This window comes from Diabrotica undecimpunctata, chromosome 10 (genome assembly GCF_040954645.1).
Source record: "Diabrotica undecimpunctata isolate CICGRU chromosome 10, icDiaUnde3, whole genome shotgun sequence".
Lineage (NCBI taxonomy): Eukaryota > Metazoa > Arthropoda > Insecta > Coleoptera > Chrysomelidae > Diabrotica > Diabrotica undecimpunctata.
This window is the reverse complement of record NC_092812.1, coordinates 70501148-70519398: the sequence shown is the minus strand read 5'-3', so window position 1 is coordinate 70519398 and position 18251 is coordinate 70501148. Positions and strand designations below refer to the sequence as shown.

Genomic DNA, 18251 nt, shown 5'->3' with positions numbered 1-18251 from the left:
TCAATTTATGTAAAAAATAATAAAAACAAGCAAGCGGTAAGAAGAGAATATAGGCTGATTCATCCAGATCGACAGACTCCTTCTGCAAATACATTTTTATATAATTATCGTCATGTCATAAATGAAAAAATGTTTGAACGGAAGAAACGTACTATCGTAGGAAATGATGATAAAGATCTTAATACTTTGCTTTACTTTAAAGGTAAAAATTAAATACTTAAATAATAGATTAAATCCATAATAACATTTTTATTTTAGAAAATTCCGAAACTATTCTAAACAATGCTACTAATGCATTAGAGAAAAGCCGTTCGACGATACATAGAGTTTTAAAAAAGCACAACTATAAGCCGTACAAAATATTACCGGTACAACTTACCGATGTTCATAAGAGAAAGCGTTTACAGTTCTGTCAAGACATGCTTACAAATTTGAACAATGATCCTAATTATTTTTATAACATTTTATGGACAGATGAATCAAATTTTTCAACTTCAGGCATTTTTAATAGAAGAAATAGGTATTCGTGGGAACAGAAAAATAATAGAAAAATAAAAATTAAGCAAATAAAAAAGTCAAGAAGAAAATCAATATATGTGTGGTGCTGAATATTTCAAAACAAAATAGTTGGACCATTGTTTTATGATTATAAATTAACTGGGGAATCATATTTGGATACAGTCATTACAGAAGTGGATAAGTTATTAAATCAAAATTATACACAAAATCAATTAAATAGCATGATATTGCAACAAGATGGAGCACCGCCACATAATGTCGTAGCCGTTCAAGAACATTTAAATAATCAATTTAATGTTTGAATCGGCAATAAGGGTACCATTACATGGCCACTAAATAGTCCCTACTTAACACCATGTGATAGTTTTTTATGGGGGTTTTTAAAAGAAAAAGTGTATTTTGATTCAAATACAAATATTAACACTATTACTGCAAAAGTTCGCGCGGAAATTGAAAATTTAAATGGTCATGATAACACAATATCTGACGCATTAGAAAATTTGAGACGAAGATATTACTTGTGCATTGATAACAATGGAGGGCAGTTTGGGCATCTATTGTAATCTTAAATGTAGTATTGTATCTTAAATGTAGTATTGTATCTTAAATGTAGTATTGTATCTTAAATGTAGTATTGTATCTTAAATGTAGTATTGTAAGTCATTAATTTTGTTGACTTTCCAAATATATTTTTTTCTTATTTTAGTGTAGTATAGTAGTACCATACGCTATTATAGAACAAAACTAATGCTACACTATAATATATATTTGTAATCAGAAAATGCAGAGCTACTCAAAACTATAAAAAAATACAGGGTGTCCCATTTGAAATATTGAAGATGTATTTTATTGGGCACTCCCTGTATAAAAAATTTGGTCTGTTGCCACATTGTTGGTCGGTATAGATAAAATAATACAACTTTTATTTAAAACTTGTTTTGTATTCCCAAAATTAAGGAAAATAAGTGGGGGGTCAAAATATAATGAGAAATTTAAATAGTATTTTTCAAAATTGAATAAAGTAATTTTATTATTTATTAATTATTTATATTTTAAAGCAATTATATTATTGATATATGATACAGATTGTACAATTGATAGTAAATTTAACTATTATATAAACTAAATAATATGTTTAAAAATAATAATTGTATTTATATGAAATTATTTTAAAACGAGTGTCCTGTATTCCTGTATAGTTAATAATCATTTCTAAATCGAATATAATATTTTTGACTTTGCTACGCTTATATCTAGTCCAATATGATTAATTTAAGGATATTAATTCTTAATCTGAATAGAAGAAGTCAGCGGAATATTTTAATGCGTAAAAAGGTCTTTCATTATGAGTAAAGTTTCCAATCCGTGTGAGAACCGAAAAGTTTTCAAAGTCCATACAAACCTAAAATAGTTTGGTCCTATTATATTTCCACAAGGGTAATTTTAAACCCTTTCTACCTTCTGGTGCATTTTTTGTTCATCCGGACATGTGAAACACAATGAAAAAGTAAGATCCTAATATTTCAGAGGCGTCAATAAATAATTTATGTAAGAGGAAATTATTTTCTTAACTAACTTTCCGACTTTCTTAAATGGTCAAAGACAATAAATATTGGAAGGGTATTTATTACATTTCCTTATATGCTTTATAGCGTTCTTTATGTGTACGCCATTACATCATAGTAAATAAACACACATACTGTTTTGATCAGTGGCGGAGCTGAATCTATTTATTACACTTTATTTGGTATTGAGGGAGAGTCATAAATCACTGTTAAGCGGACATTTCTTAGGTGTACGTGTTAACATATCATGTACTCTAACTACAGAGGTAAATGAAACCTTTAGTCATGATTATGTCATGAATAAAGTGGCGAAATCAAATATTTCTTTAAAAAAATGTTCAACTGAAATGTGTAATATAAGATAATACAAAAAGGCACTCATCTAGGGATACACAAATTTTTAGTGGACCTATTCTTAAATAAACAATCAAAACGTCAAACTCATTATTTTGCTCATAATTTGAAAACTTGTCTATTTAGAGATGTGACATCAACAGCCAACTTTTGAGAGAAAATATATACAAAATGAGATATGCTCAATTAAAATCGGATAATAAACAAAAAAGTTATTGCAAAATTAACAATAAAATCGCTGTTTTTAAATATTGTTAATAACTTTTTTATTATTTATTAAAATTTGTTTAGGTGCAGATGAAGATGTTTTGAAATTTCTAAGGCTGATCCAGGTAATTTGACTGAATGGATCTCAATAATCAGGAGCTTATTTTCTTTATAACGACGTATACTAATAACCTATGAAAAAATTACATTTATGTACACAAAATGATTTAATAATAAATATCACTTTTTAAGCTCATAAACATTTACAACTCCTAAAAAAGCTCGTTAAAAAATACAACTTTTAAGAATAGCTTAACAGCTATTACCAGCCAAGATAGCACCTTCTTTTTAAATCACTGTTACGTTAATTAACAACATTAAGGGTTGAAATTAACCAACGTTTTATAAGAAAGGTTGTTAACAAAACTTTTAGCAAACAAATTTATTGAGAATAGTTTAAACATGGGCGTTATACATATGTTATGTTGGTATATATTATATTATGTGGTTTCGACATCGTATTATGTATATATAGCGGTCGCGGAACTCTGCGCGGCGTGAAATTAACAATTAAAAACAATGGCATGCTATAAAATTATTATTAAAAACTCTTCAGAATTTTGTAAAATAGAAAAAGAAAATTTTCGCGCTTTTTAAGACCTTAAATTATTTATTAACTAGAAAACGATCCATTAAAAAAAAGTTACTAAAATATTTTTGCTCAGAATTCGCCAGTTAACCTAGAAAAACGGTCAAAAAAATTTTACAAAAAAATTGCTTAAACGATTTTTACCATTATTTTCTCTTTGCAACATGCACTTTTGTTATAAGAGGATTATTTCAAATAAGATTATGAATTTAAACTTTAAGTAGTTACAATTTCATATAATATATTATATTTGGTATTGAACATTGTTATTGAATAGTTATTGAAAACGACAACTTGCTGCATAATCTTTGGATGAGTGATAATGCCCACTTTCACCTAAGTGGATACGTAAAATTTCCGCTATTAGTCCTCCAATAATCTGCAGGAATTACACGACGGACCCCTATATTTAGAAAAGGTAACGTTGTGACGTGCAATTTTTTCGTAAGGGATCATCGGACCTTATTTTTTTTGAGGACGAGGATGAGCAGGCAGTAAAAGTATACTCTGTTCACTACATGCATATGTTAAATAATTTTTTTCTTCCGGCAATCAAGAATTACAGAAATGATCAGACGACCTTTCAAAATGATGGTGCAACATGTCACACATCACGAATGTCAATGGATTTACTAAGAAGATCCCCAGTCGTACGGGGATATTTTCTTGGCATCTCGTAGTCCATGCCTCTCTCTATGCGACAACTTTCTTTGGGGGTATCTAAATTCGAAAGTCTTTTAAAGTAACCCCCAAGAGCTATAGAGGCTTTGAAAGAACGAATACGCCAAGAAGTGAAAGTAGTACCTCAAGAAATGTTACTCAATGTCGTAAACAGCTTTGTACCACGGCTGCAAGAATGTGTCCGACAAAATGGAGGTCACCTTTCCAATATCATCTTTAAAAACTGAATATTTCTTCATTTACACATTAATTTCCATTCGTATAGTATACGTTTTTTATTAAATTTAATAAGATTATATGGAAAAATTGTTTATAAATAACAATTTAATATTGTTTATAAATAATATTTATTTAATGTAATTATATTTTAAATAAATAAATAAAAAATGAACAATAAAAAGCGACTTAGGAAAAGGTTTGTACAATTGTACATCCCATAGTTATTAACTTTTTTTCGAATGCTCTATTTTGAAAGCGTGTTGGATTTTTTGGAGAGCGCGGCTGGCCCTTCATTGGGCTGCCCCCACTTATTTTCTCCCCCCACGCAAAATACTCTTTGTTTACAACACTCGTGTTTAAAAATTCTAGATAGTTTTATTTGCTAAAAAATTTATTAAAAACTTTGACTTTTCTCATAAAAGATTGGTTCATTTCAGCCCTTAATATTGTTAAATAACGTAACAGAGATTTAAAAAAAAGGGGCTATAATGGCTCCTAAAGGTTGTACGACCTCTTTTTTTCTAGAAGTTGTGTTTTTTAACCAGCTTTTCGAATATTTTTGCCATTTAATTTGAACTAAATTCTACGGAGTTATTGTAAATGTTTATAAGCTTAAAAAGTACTATTTACTATTATATTATTTTGTATACATAATTGTAATTTTTTAAACCTTTTCTCCATAGGTTATTAGTATACATCTTAACAAAGAAAATAAGCCCTGGTTTATTGAGATCCATTCAGTACAATTATCTGGACTGATCTGGTCCATCTTTTGCACAAAATTCAAACACCATACGACTCTCAAGTTCAGGAACATATAAACAAATTTTAATAAAAAATAAAAAATTTCTTAACAATAATTAAAAACTGCGATTTTATTATTCATTTTGCAATCACTTTTTTGTTTATTAACCGATTTTAATTTAGCATATCTCTTTTTGTGTATCTTTTTCTTCTAAAAAAGTTATATGTTGACGTTAAGTCTCTAAATAGATAGTTTTTAAGTTATGAGTAAAATAATGAGTTTGACGTTTTGATTGTTTATTTAAAAATAGTTCCATTAAAACATGGATGAATATTTTTGTATTTTCTCATACTGTATTTCAACCGTCAAACCCGCCTATACAGTTGAGTCGAGTAAAAATCTAACTTAATTGGCATATTACGGGAATACGGCCGGTAACAAAGAAGTAAATATATTATGTCTAAATACTGACAAAATATAGAAATAATTTATAAATATGATTTAAATAAACATATTGTGCTGGCATTTTTCTCGTACTGTAGCCAATTGGCTTATCGTACATTGTTTATGTTGTTGTAGTGTGTGCTTTGAGTGAGTAATTGCCTTGTTACTAAGTAAAGTCGGCTATATTGTCTTTACAAAGAGTCGCTTAATATATCCGAACGACTGCAATATCTCGGGTGAGAACCGATTGAACAAAGAAGAATTTTTTTTATTTCAGCCAGAGAACTAAGACGCATGATTTTTACGCTCAGTAAGTTGACTCTCTTACGACTGCGCCACCAAGACAGTACTATTGTGGTGATAATCTCCAATATTTATTTCCATGCATATTTTAGAGATATATTGCTAATTAATTATTTGACCCAAAAACACATCTATCGCTACCAATAATAATAAATATAGAAACATATTTATATTGTATTCGGATCTTTTACAGGGTGAGGAAGGAAAATAGAGAAGCTTTAGGTTGAATTCCAATGTCAATGTTTATATAAATTTATTAAGTATTTTACATAAGTATAGTGTCTACTTTTCAAGCGTTTTGCATACTCAATTAAAGTTTACAACTTTCCCTCAATACCAAATAAAGTGTAGTTTCTTTTGTTTATATCCTAATGAAACAAAACACTTTCTTGAACTCACTCTTTCTATTCAAATAATGTTTTTTTAATTGTGGTTTTCACAGATCAAGAGATTTGATAAAAATCCATAATTTACGAAAAATTAATATAGATACTTTAAAATGTCTCAATCATTTTTTTTTTAATTATTTTTGAAGGTTTTGGCTTTCGTTATATAATTATTTCTACCTCTTAGTTCCGTCAATGTGAATGAAAATAAGTATGGGAAACATTTGGGGGAGTATACCTATGGCCGAGTGTACTTAAAGTGCAGGTAAATTTTCGAATAATAAATGTAGGTGTAGAGATTCGTTCAAGGCAGCATCTGTTGCTTCGGTTCCCAGGGATATGAGACATGTGTTTTGCAGATTTTTTAAGGAAATTTTTGACGGGGCAGGTGTTCTATTCGGCGTACATTTGTGCGAATGCTGGTATTCTTATCGCAAAAAAATAAACAATTGTCATGCAAGAGAAATGACTGAGGTGAAGCAGTCCGGTTCGATTATCATTTGATGTTTAGATAATTCCCGCCCCCTTAACTTCGTAAGTGGCGTGATTATTTTAGCCACGTGGGTCTGTGCGTGGCATGCACTAGTATTCGCTAGCGGATATATACGTCACACATTAAATAAACAAAAGTTTTAGAAAAGAGAAAAATAAATAAAAAGTAGTAAAAAATTAAGACATATATTATACACTTTAAAGGTGCATAAAAGTTTAACTGCGCCTGTGAAAAAGAGACAGAAAACAGGTTGTATTGAAGAAGTTTTGCTATTAATATTCAAAAAGAAGGATATAAAATAATTCAGACAGTGACAATAATAGATCAGATGGTGGCAAAAAGAAGGAAAAACATGAACCAGAAGAAATATTTGGCAGAAGTAACAAATACACCAAACATAAACACATAATGATATAAAAAACAAATAACCAGAATGAAATTATCGAATTATTAGGGCAGCTAGTACATAACAACAAAAGGAAAATGAGGAGCTTGAGGATATAAAAAATGTGATGGGAAATATAGTAAAGAAAATGAAGGAGATCAGGAAGGAAAATAGTGAATATAAACTACAATGAATGAGTTAATACAAGAAAACGGAAATCTGCAAAAGAAAATGGCGATCATGAAACAAAAAATTGAGAAAATAGAATTAACTGTTATGTCATTAATAGACTTAGGCATAGATGCAAAAAAAAAGTGAAAAATATGCGCATAAATATGCACTAATTTTCCCAAAACTATGCAATAAATATGCATTTTTTAGAACATATGCATTAAATATGCATTTTTTGAAAAAATATGCATACTGTCAATGGAAACATATATTTAATAATGGTATATTAATTAATGTTTATTTTAATAATTAGAAAAAAACATAAATGAATTTAAAAACTAAGCAGGTTATTGCAATGTACTAATTAATTGCAATGAAAACTATTCCTTAGAATTATGGAAACAGTAAATGATCAAATGTTTTTCACAATTTTCCAATAAAAACTTATGGTTTCTATCTGTGTACATATATTTGTAAATTGAGAAACTTCTTTCCATATATCAACGGATATAATGGAAGCATATTTTCAATTCAAAAAAATATTTGCTTCTAAATCTATTTCTTCGCAAAAATTGCCAACAAGAACGTCAGCTACCTCAGTAAGTTTCTAAAAACCATTGTTTTTTTGAATTATTGTTTCAAATTTTTGAAAAATATCTGTTTCAGTGTCACCTTTACGCCGGCTCCACACATGGGGGCCAACGTTGGCCCCAACAGCGTTCGTCCAATGTGTGTACCGACAAAACTAAGTTGGGGCCAATGTTGGCGCCAACGTTTTTATGACTTGGTCCAACATTGGGAGTTTTCCGTGGACTGTCGGTTTTTGCGTACACATCAAGGGATTGGCGCCAATACTGGTGATGCCGACCACACATTGGCGCTACAGCAGTGTTCCAATCGGCATATAATTATGCTATTTGCACATAATTTAGTTGGTGACTGCATAAAATTAGTTACCCGATTTTGCACAATCTAGCAAAGCAAAAGAAAATAAACCAATGACAAACGACAGTTTATAAAAAGAGTCCTCGTCTTCTCTTTTCTTTTAAAATACTTGTGCTGCCATTTTACACAGCATTCTTTTTAGAAAATATAAATTACTTTATCGAAGAAAATTTTCATTCCATGACGGCATTAAAAAACAAATTTACAACATGTTAAAATTGATATTCGGCCACCTGAGCCACTTCCGTTGAGTTGTTTAGGATGAACACTCCGATTCACGTCGGTAATCTATCAGAACGAGGTTTATGCTCAAAAGGCCATTTCTTAGATAAACAAATAATATTCATATCTGTTTTTTTCAGTCAGGCATCAAAAAAATGTACTTATCTAAATATCTTACAAAAGTATATGCTTTTAATTTTGAAATATAGATCATTTTGTTCATGTAACTTTTAAAATATGTATCGGCTGTGGATTAACGTCATGTTTGATGCAGAATATAGCCAAAATAAAAGGCTAAGAAATTTGGGAATTGAGTTAATAAAAGAATAAATGGGATTCGGAGACTCGACATCAGGTTTACGCTCATATATTCAGTCTGCAGTTGCCAAATACGGCATCTCTAAAGATCTAGTAGCTTTAAGTTACGCTGTAGACAAAATGACGTAAAATTCGCCTTTTTTGTAGCAAAATATAATCATATGCACAATACTATCGCCTAATACGATATCGCCTCAATACTCAACCCAATGTGTGCATGCCTCACCGAACGTGGGAACACAGTTGACCCAACGTTGGCTCCAGTTGGATCCCATGTGTGGAGCCGGCCTTAAGATTTTGACATGCGGATCTAATTTCTTTTATTACGGCTATGCTTTCTACCAAGGACAACTTTGATGATTCTAATTGAGTAATAGTTTTTTAAGCAAACTAAAATTTGATTTAATGAATGAATGTTGCTGCTGAAGAACGTCGTTTTTAAAAATTTGTTTGGCATCTTGCAGATATTGAGAACTTTCATCCGTTAAAGCGTCAATTATCTTTTTTAAATCTACGAAATAGTCTGAATAGAAAAGAGCGACTTCCAGCCATGTTCCACATCCTGTTAGAACGGGTTCTGGTGAAAATGGAATATTTGGAATCATTTCTTTATAAAGTTGAAATCTTATACGAGATTTGAAAAACATATTTAAGTTTATAAAAGGAAACTTTTTTCTAATTTCTCCCGCAACTCTGTTCATTCCATGTGCTAAACAAGTAACATGTATTAAGTTGGTATAAAATATTTCGGCAGCATCGGATAAAAAAAGCAATAATTTATGGCTAAGGACAGCTGCAAGAAGAAAAAATTTTGATTTCTTCTTTTACAAAACGTGATATTGTAGTTGAGTTAGTTTTTTCTAATTGCTTGCATGATATTAAATAGGATTTTGGTAATATCTGATAGCTTAGAATACCAATCATTAAATGAGCAATATATATTCCTGACGAATCGATGGGTTCTTCAACACACACGTAGAAGTAATTGTCACTAATATTATCTATTACTGACGAGTACGAGTTGGCATGGTTTCTCTTTAGAGTCCTTTCACTTGGAATATTCAATTTACATTATTTTTTTTTAAGAAATTAAGTTTTCATTGGATTATTTTGAAGGCTGTATATTTGAAGACAATAATGCACGGCATAAGTCTTCATTAAAAGTAACTTATTCGTTTCCGTCTTTCGAACTTAACCGAAAAGACTTGACCGAAATCAAAGCTTGATATTTTTCTCCAGATTTATTTTTGTCTTTTTTGGCTAAATGTGACGCAGTTCTGACATGTTGATCTATCTGAAATTTCTTTTCTCATGCAACGTGTAACAGTTTTTTTAATATAAATTACTAAAGTTAGAACCGATTTCTTTATATCCTTACTAAAGGCATCGATAGAAGAAATTCCATTCAAGTAACTGCACGATTATTGTATGGCAGTCACTGATATTTTAGCAATAGTTAAGATATTGATTTTATAATAAAATATACATAAATAAGCATTATTCTCCGTTCATAAATTGTTGAGAGCACGAAATGTGCCTCAAACTCATAAAACGGTCGTAAACCATAGGCGTTCCTGAGGTATTTATTCATTAAATAATAATATAATATTTTTTGATACTGTTATATATATAATATTAATAATATTTTAATACTAATATATTTAGCAAAAAAACAATTAAAACTTTCACGGCTAATGTTATGTAATTATATTATATTAAATTAACAATTTTGTAAATAAGAATACCTTATCTCTTTGGATATTTCAATACTAATCTTCGCGTTTAATCACTTTACTAGAAAACCTGGAATTCATATCCGAAGGTACTATTCGTTGCAAGATAATTAGGATGGAATTCCCCAGATTTTTAATAATATAATGGGTATGCTTTGGCCACATGCCTCGTTTGTTCAGTTTATATTCGAAACTTAACTTAAAAGGGTGAAGTTATTACGAACAAAAACAATTTTTTTGTTTAGTACGTTTTTGATCGCATGTAATTTACGGCTCGTCGGTGTGTCCGCGTCTACAGCAGTAATTAGCGTCTCGAATATTTCTTTTGCGAATTATATGCAGTGTGTGAGTGATTTTTTATTCCATATACCTACGAACATATACGTACCTTTCGCTCGTGCTCGTTTTGTTGGATTGTTTGTGATGGCTTCATCATCAACATCATCAAGTTTTACAACGGTACTGTTGCGTACAGTCAGTAAGTCTGTCTATTCACCAAGAGAGAAGACTATTGTCCTGAATGTTCACGATGCTCTGGTTTCTCAGAATCCCACAAACACTGTTCGCAACATAGTCGAAAGTTGTTTCAACATGGCTGGCGTAGGAGAGTCAACTATATATAGGTTCCTATCAGAAAGAAAAAAACACGGTATAGCTAACCCAAACACAAACATACACTTAAAGAGAGGGAAAAAGCCTATTGAAATTGATGAATTTGCCAAAAATGGTATTCGAAGGAAAATTCATGGATTTTTTTTCAAAAAAGAAATACCAAACCTAAACAAAATTTTACAAGAAGTTAGAGACGACCCGGATCTGCCTCATATCGGACGAACTAAATTGTGGCAAGTTTTAAAAGAATTAAATTTCCGGTGGGAGAAATCAGTCCAAAAATCACTTTTAATTGACCGGGAGGAGATAATATGTTGGAGAAGAAATTATCTAAGATCCATACGAAAATTCCGGGCTGAAGGAAGGCCCATCTTCTACCAGGATAAAACGTGGGTAAACTCAGGTCATACTCTAAAAAAAATTTGATCAGATAAAAATATATTAAGCTCCAGGCAAGCCTTTATGGAAGGTTAGTCTACTGGTATCTCCCCACCTTCTGGTAAAGGCAGTAGATTAATAATTTCTCACATTGGCAGTGAAAAAGGATTTGTTAAGCATGGTTTGTTGGAATTTCAGTCCAAAAGCACAAAAGACTATCACGAGGAGATGACAGCTGATGTTTTCGAAGAGTATTTTGAGCAGATGATTGAACACATATCACCAAATTCAATTATAGTATTAGATAATGCACCTTATCATTCACGACTAGTAGAAAGACTTCCAACGACTGCGTGGAAGAAACAGGATATTCTTGACGTAAAACCAGAACTTCTAAAAATTGCCCGGCAACACAAATCTAAGTTCAAGGAATACGTAGTTGACAAAATGGCGGAAAGGCGAAACATTACAGTCCTTAGACTTCCACCCGACCACTGCGAAGTAAATCCAATTGAACTCATTTGGGCACAAATGAAAAGTTATGTGGCTAGAAAAAATACGTTATATAAAATACAAGCTGTACGTGAATTGTTATACGAGTCTTTACAACATATTACAGAACAAAACTGGAAAGATGCAGTAAGGCATGTAATAGAAGAAGAACAAAAAATGTGGGATCTTGATAACATAATTGATGCGACCGTAGAGACACAACCGCTAATTATTAACCCTCAAGATGACTGGGATTCCGAAGTTGATCCTATTTATTTTGAATTTGAATAGTTTTCTAATCGTAATTATATAAGGTTAAGTAATAATAGTCGTAATCGTAAGGTATTAAAGGGGAAAGGCGCAAAATGTCGCCTGTCAAAATGTTCAATGTGTTTTAAATGTATCCATTTTTTTTTTCAAATCCTGAGAAAACTAAACAGCATTTTTGAAAAATTTAAAGGCAGAATGAAATATTTTTTAGAATAAATAAAAAGTTTCTTTTGCATGCAATATTTTCAATTAAAAATTATACTATATTTTCTCTTTTATTTTCACCCCTGTTACATAACATATTAAAATAAACATTGTAGAAGTTTTCAGGGACTTTCTGCCCTGAGTAATAATGTAATCTTTCATTCTGCGTTTAAATTTTTCAAAAATATTTATTAGTTTTCTCCGGATTCGAAAATAATGGATACATTTAAAACACATTGGAAATTTTGCCAGGCGACATTTGGCGCCTTTTTCCTTAATTAAATAAATGTATCTTTTACAAATGGCAAGAAACTTTTTATTTTTGAAAAAATAAATAAGTTTTATTAAAAAATACAATTTACATAAGTACAATTTAAAAAATATATTTATTTAGTTCAAATAAATGTTTCAATCATATACTTTACGATACTGGTCGTTCATCTCTAACCATTCAAAATACCCCCGTAATAGGATTATAAGGTATTGTATTTCTTCAGATATAAGGTGGGTTAGTCGAAGACGTCTTAAACCGTCAGTTTTAGGTTGGTTTTTACTATTATATCGTATTACCTATCGTCTCTGTATTTCAGTTTTCTAATTAGGGTTAAACTTGTAGTGAGCTATCAACAAATTGTGAACCGACTGAAGTATTATATTAAAATTTAATTATATTATTTCCGTTTTATTAACGTTAATTTATACAATCATTAAAATATTTTAAATAACATATCAAATATAGAAAACTATTAAGTATTTAGTACTTAAAGTTTCGCTTATTCCCATTATTTGTATATCCCTTTTTTTATTTCTTCTATAGCCTTTATTTTCTTGCCGGTCAGAGATGTCACATTCCATATCGTTATGTCTGTATGATTTGTCTCGTTATGATTTCATTCCATCTCATTACTTCCTTATTACCGTTTTCTGCTTCTCCATTACTAGTGTTATCCTTGATTTCATGCTCCCTGGTTTTTGTATTATCATTATATCCGTTATTTGTTTTATTACCGTAAAATTAAACATTTATTATCATTGTCCAGCTTATTTAGAAATTCTTCTTTCTCTATTCGTTGCACGACCTCTCCTTGGTTCCTGTTATGCGCTTTTGGTAGTTTTTTGAACTCGCTATTTCTACTACTTTTTCTTCTTTACGGCACCATGCCCATTCTTTACCGTTTACTGTGGTTTTATTGTATCCTATTTTGACTATTTTTCCATTTTCCCTCATTTCTCTTACTTTCTTTCTCTTACTTTCATTTTCTCTCTCTCTCTCTCATATTTTGTGAGATCCTCTGTAACCCGTATTTTCTCTGACTTCAGATTCTTGAGTTTGTATTTGTTTCTTAAGACCATTGTTTCTTCTTCTTCTTTTTCTTCTTCTTTTGAAATCTAGATGATTTCCTAACATATTATTTATTCCCTCTTTCAATGTTTTTGTTTCTTCAGAGTCTATTTTTAATCCACTAATAATTATATTCTTTTTTCTTTTTTCGTTATCCAATCTTTCCAATAAGTATTTAATTATTCTGTTATCTTTTTTTTTATCGGTTTTGGTTTTTTTCTCGTTTCAGTTTTTGTTTCTCTTTTGTGCATTGCTCATTCTTCGTTTCTATTTCTAGTTTTATGTTTTTTATTTCTTCATTATTTTGTTTTATTTCTTCTTTAGCTTCCATGATATCTTGTCTGATCTCCTTATTTTTTTCCTTCATTTCTGTTTTCAACTCTTTTATTTCCGTTTTAATCTCCTTATTCATGTCTGCTAGTAATTTATTTATTTCTTTCATTTATTGATTTTTTATGCTATCCTTTGGAGGTGTTCTTATCGTAGCTCTGCTTCTTTTACAAGCAATAAACAAAGTTTTCATCACCAAACATAAACTAAGTAGCTTCTGCTCAATTATATTGTTACGAACATGCATTCTACGTGGCCCATATAACGGTTGCAGCCCGGGACGAGGATGATCTGTCCTTCTAGAAACGACGGGAACTGTCGATCGCTGGAGAGTTCGACCCGACAAGCAAACGAATTAGAGGTGGACTACGCCAGAATATTCTAGTACATAATAACTTTTATATATAAGTATACCTTCTATGAGTTAAGTTAGTTGATAAGATATTTTGGTGCTGTAAACTTATAAATAAATATATTTATATAAATTCGAACCGCTCGTTTTATTTAAAAATGTTACAATATATACAAGCAAGATATCAACAACAATTTGTCGCTCACAATTGTGTTCCGCTTCAAAAACACATACTGGAGGTCGAAAATCGGTGAGATTTTTTCTGAGGCATAGTTTGGAGGAGGCCAAGGCTCGATTTGGTCTCACATAAACACATAAAAACACATGTGGAAACACAAAAAGAGATGAATGAATAGCACCAGCTTTTAAAACAAACAACAAGGTAAGCAAATATATTAAGAACAACAAGAGCCAGAAGAAAAAGCACTTAGACAGTGGTTTATACAAACTTGCATGTGGTAACTGGCAAAATTTACGTCGGTCAAACTGGTATAACCTTTAACAAATGTATATCAGAACACAAAAGTTTTCAGTAATAGAAAAACAGATTCCACGTACCCACTTCACCTTCTACATCATAATCATTTATTTAATGATGAATTTCAAATTCTCCATATTTAAAATAAAGGCTTTAAGCTATCTTTGTTAGAATCTATGGAAATTAATAATTTAAAAAATACAGGTATAATTTTGAATGGCCAACTTAAGACAAACAGCTCGCCCCTCCCCAACTTATTCAGTTAAAGCCTATAAAGTGTAGACACAGTAAAAAATAGATCACTTAAGAAAGGTACTTTGCCGAAACAGCTGTAGTGATAATAAATTATAATAAATTTTGTGGAAGTTTTGAAAACAAAAGTTTTCAGTGTTTTATTGTTAGATAAAATGAACTTCCCTCAAGTAACGGTCGAATCGTTGACTTATGAAAAAATATTACCTACTGTATCATTGGTACCTAGCCATAAACACGCCAATAAATAAAATTTAACTATTGTATAAATAGGTATAAATATTATATATAAATACTTTCTAGTTTACTTGTATAATAAAGGGTAGATCTTTCAGTAACCAATTAAAGTTACATTTGAAGATATATATCTATTGATTTTTTCGGGGAGACCTGTGCTGTGCTGTGCCATACTGAATATTTTAGAATGTGTTGTGACATGCAATTAATTTTGGTAAATATTAATAAGATTGAGACATACCTCGCCCTAAATATTTCCGATGAAGCCAGTTGAGTTTTATCCAACCGAAGTATCCTTAAAATATTTATGGTATATCTTCTGGACGTCATTGTTGCAATTTTTGTTACTCCTGGAACAAAACGTTTGTTGATTAAAATTAGGTTATAATAACAACTAAATATTAAAATACTTCTCAACAATAGTATCTATATAAGGGAACCCATAAGGTACTTTTAAAATATGTATTATATACACTATCAGAGTAAAACTGTTATACAGGATGGTCCTTAACACGTTCAGCTCCGTCTCTTTTTTTAAGGGAAAACAGTGGGCCACTGAGATGTATTTATGTAAACTAATTAATTTTTAAGGTACACTTTAAAAAGTCATTTATAATAAATATGGGTACAAAAAAAATTAATTTGGTCACAAAAAAAACTCACCGCGTGAGTTGTTTTATTTGATCCCCATGTAATGTTAAAGCCATTAAAATCTCCCGTGATTACTCGAGGTGGGGGAATTTGTTGAAGAAGATTAAGTAATTCAGGTTTAGTTAGAGTTTCATCTGATGGAACATAAATTCTACAAATATTGAACTTTAGTGGGGCCAGTACTGTTACTGTGACTATTTCGATATTAGTTATGAAGTTTATATTTTGGACAGGTATATTTAAATTTATATATACAGCTACTCCTCCACTGGAGTTGTGATTGGGTCGGTTGGTACAAAAAGCAGTGTAACCTTTCAGGGTTGTGCGTTGAGTTATTTGGTCAAATTTTTTTTTATGAGCTTTTCAGTGAGCCTACTTACAAGCGTGTGACATAAACAATATCAAAGCTATTCTAAATGTTTATAAGCAAAAACTTTATAACAAATTGAATAACATAAACTATTTGATTGATCTGGCTGAAATTTAGCACACTTCAGTAACTCGTTAATTTCCCCAATTTTAAGCAGTTATATTGCAGTAAAAAATAAAGGTATTAAAATCTGACAGAATGTGTGCAATTAGAATTAAAGGAAAAGAGAACATGATATCGTTGATAAATATACATGCTCCAATAGAAGAAAAAGAAGAAGAAGTGAAAGATGAATTCTATGAAGAATTAGAGTCATTGTGTGAAGAAATGCCCAGACAAGACACTAAAATTATTATAGGCGACGCCAATGCAAAGGTCGGAAGAGAAGATATATATAAAAACATAACAGGGGGTGAAAGTAAACATTTGAATACAAATGATAATGGACAGAGATTAATCACATTCGCAATTGAAAACAGGATGAAGATAATGAGTACCCATTTTAGAAGAAAAAAAAATATATAAAGGAACGTGGAAAATTCCGGGGTCAAATGGAACTAATCAAATAGACCACATCTTAATACAAGAGAAGTTTGCGAATTTAATAACAAATGTGAAAACGTGCAGAGGGGCTGACGTAGACTCAGATCATTTTTTGGTTAGAATTAATATGAGAGAAGCAATAATTAAAAAGCATAAACGGAAAAAGAAAGTGCAACAAGAAACCTACGCCAAACAAGATAGTACTACTGTGAGTAACATACAACAAAAGTTCTTGAAAATGACAAACACTATAAAGGAAGCTACGTCGAAAAACATACCAAGAACAAAAAGATTTAGAAAAAACCACTGGTTCAATGACGAATGCAGAACAGATTTAAAAAAAAGCTCAGATTTGAGATTAAAAAGTTTACGTTCGCAAAAACAAGACGACCTAGAAAGGTCGTACAACGAAAAAAAGTAAAGAGAATCCTAAGGGAGCGGAAACGAAAGTATATGGAGAATAAAATTAAGCGCATTGAAGAAAATTACAAGAAAAATGAAATAAATTTTTTTTATAAAGAAGTAAAATACATTAAAACTGGGTACCAGGGAAGAACGATGAATGTACAAGATAAGCAAGGAAACCTAATAGTGGATGAAGACCAAATATGTGAAAGATGGAAAGAATATTTCGAAGAGATACTAAATGACGAAGTGACTACTGAAGAAAATTGTTATGTTCCTAGACCTCAAATAGTAATAGAAGAAATACCAAAGCCCACAAGAGAAGAAATTGAAGAAATAATAAAAGATATGAAAAACCAAAAAAGTCTCGGGGAGAGGAATATATGTACTTAGGTACTCTTATTGATCAGACATGTAAGGAAGAAACTGAAATCAACCTGAGACTGACCAAGAGCAACAGGTGTGCTGGAGCCATGAGCAAAATAATTAAGGCCAAAGATATATCTCGTAATACAAAAATAAGAGTATACAAAACTATAATTAGACCCACAATGCTATACGCTGCCGAGACATGGACTATGAACAAAACCGTACAGAACACATTGGAAGCATGGGAAAGAAAGATACTTCGCAGAATATTTGGTAGAAAAGTAGTAGAGGGAGAATGGAGAAGACGAACTAATGCAGAAGTGTATCAGTTGTAAGCTAACCCTACAATAACAAAAGTGGTGAAAAAACGTAGACTAGAATGGCTCGGCCATCTAGAAAGAATGCAAGGTAATAGACTAGTCAAGAATATTGCTTGGAGAGTACCTGAGGGCAAAAAAAGAGAGGAAGACCAAGAAAGAAATGGAGAGATGTAGTGATGGAAGATGTCAGAGAGATGGGAATCAGAGATTGGAAGCTGTTAGCTAAGAATAGAAAACGATGGAAATTATCCATCCAGCAATGGGCCTAAAAGGCCTGTTAACGCTGTACATACATACATTAAAATTT

At 31.0% G+C, this 18251-nt stretch overlaps 1 protein-coding gene across 1 annotated transcript in view; it reads right to left on the bottom strand.

The window, feature by feature from the left end:
- Nucleotides 1–18251, bottom strand: part of Delta (neurogenic locus protein delta) — a 453254-nt gene that overhangs the window by 384414 nt on the left and 50589 nt on the right. The window contains exon 2 of the mRNA XM_072546609.1: nucleotides 15528–15636. The gene's annotated coding sequence lies outside the window, so the exon portion shown is untranslated. The remainder of the gene's footprint in view (nucleotides 1–15527; nucleotides 15637–18251) is intronic.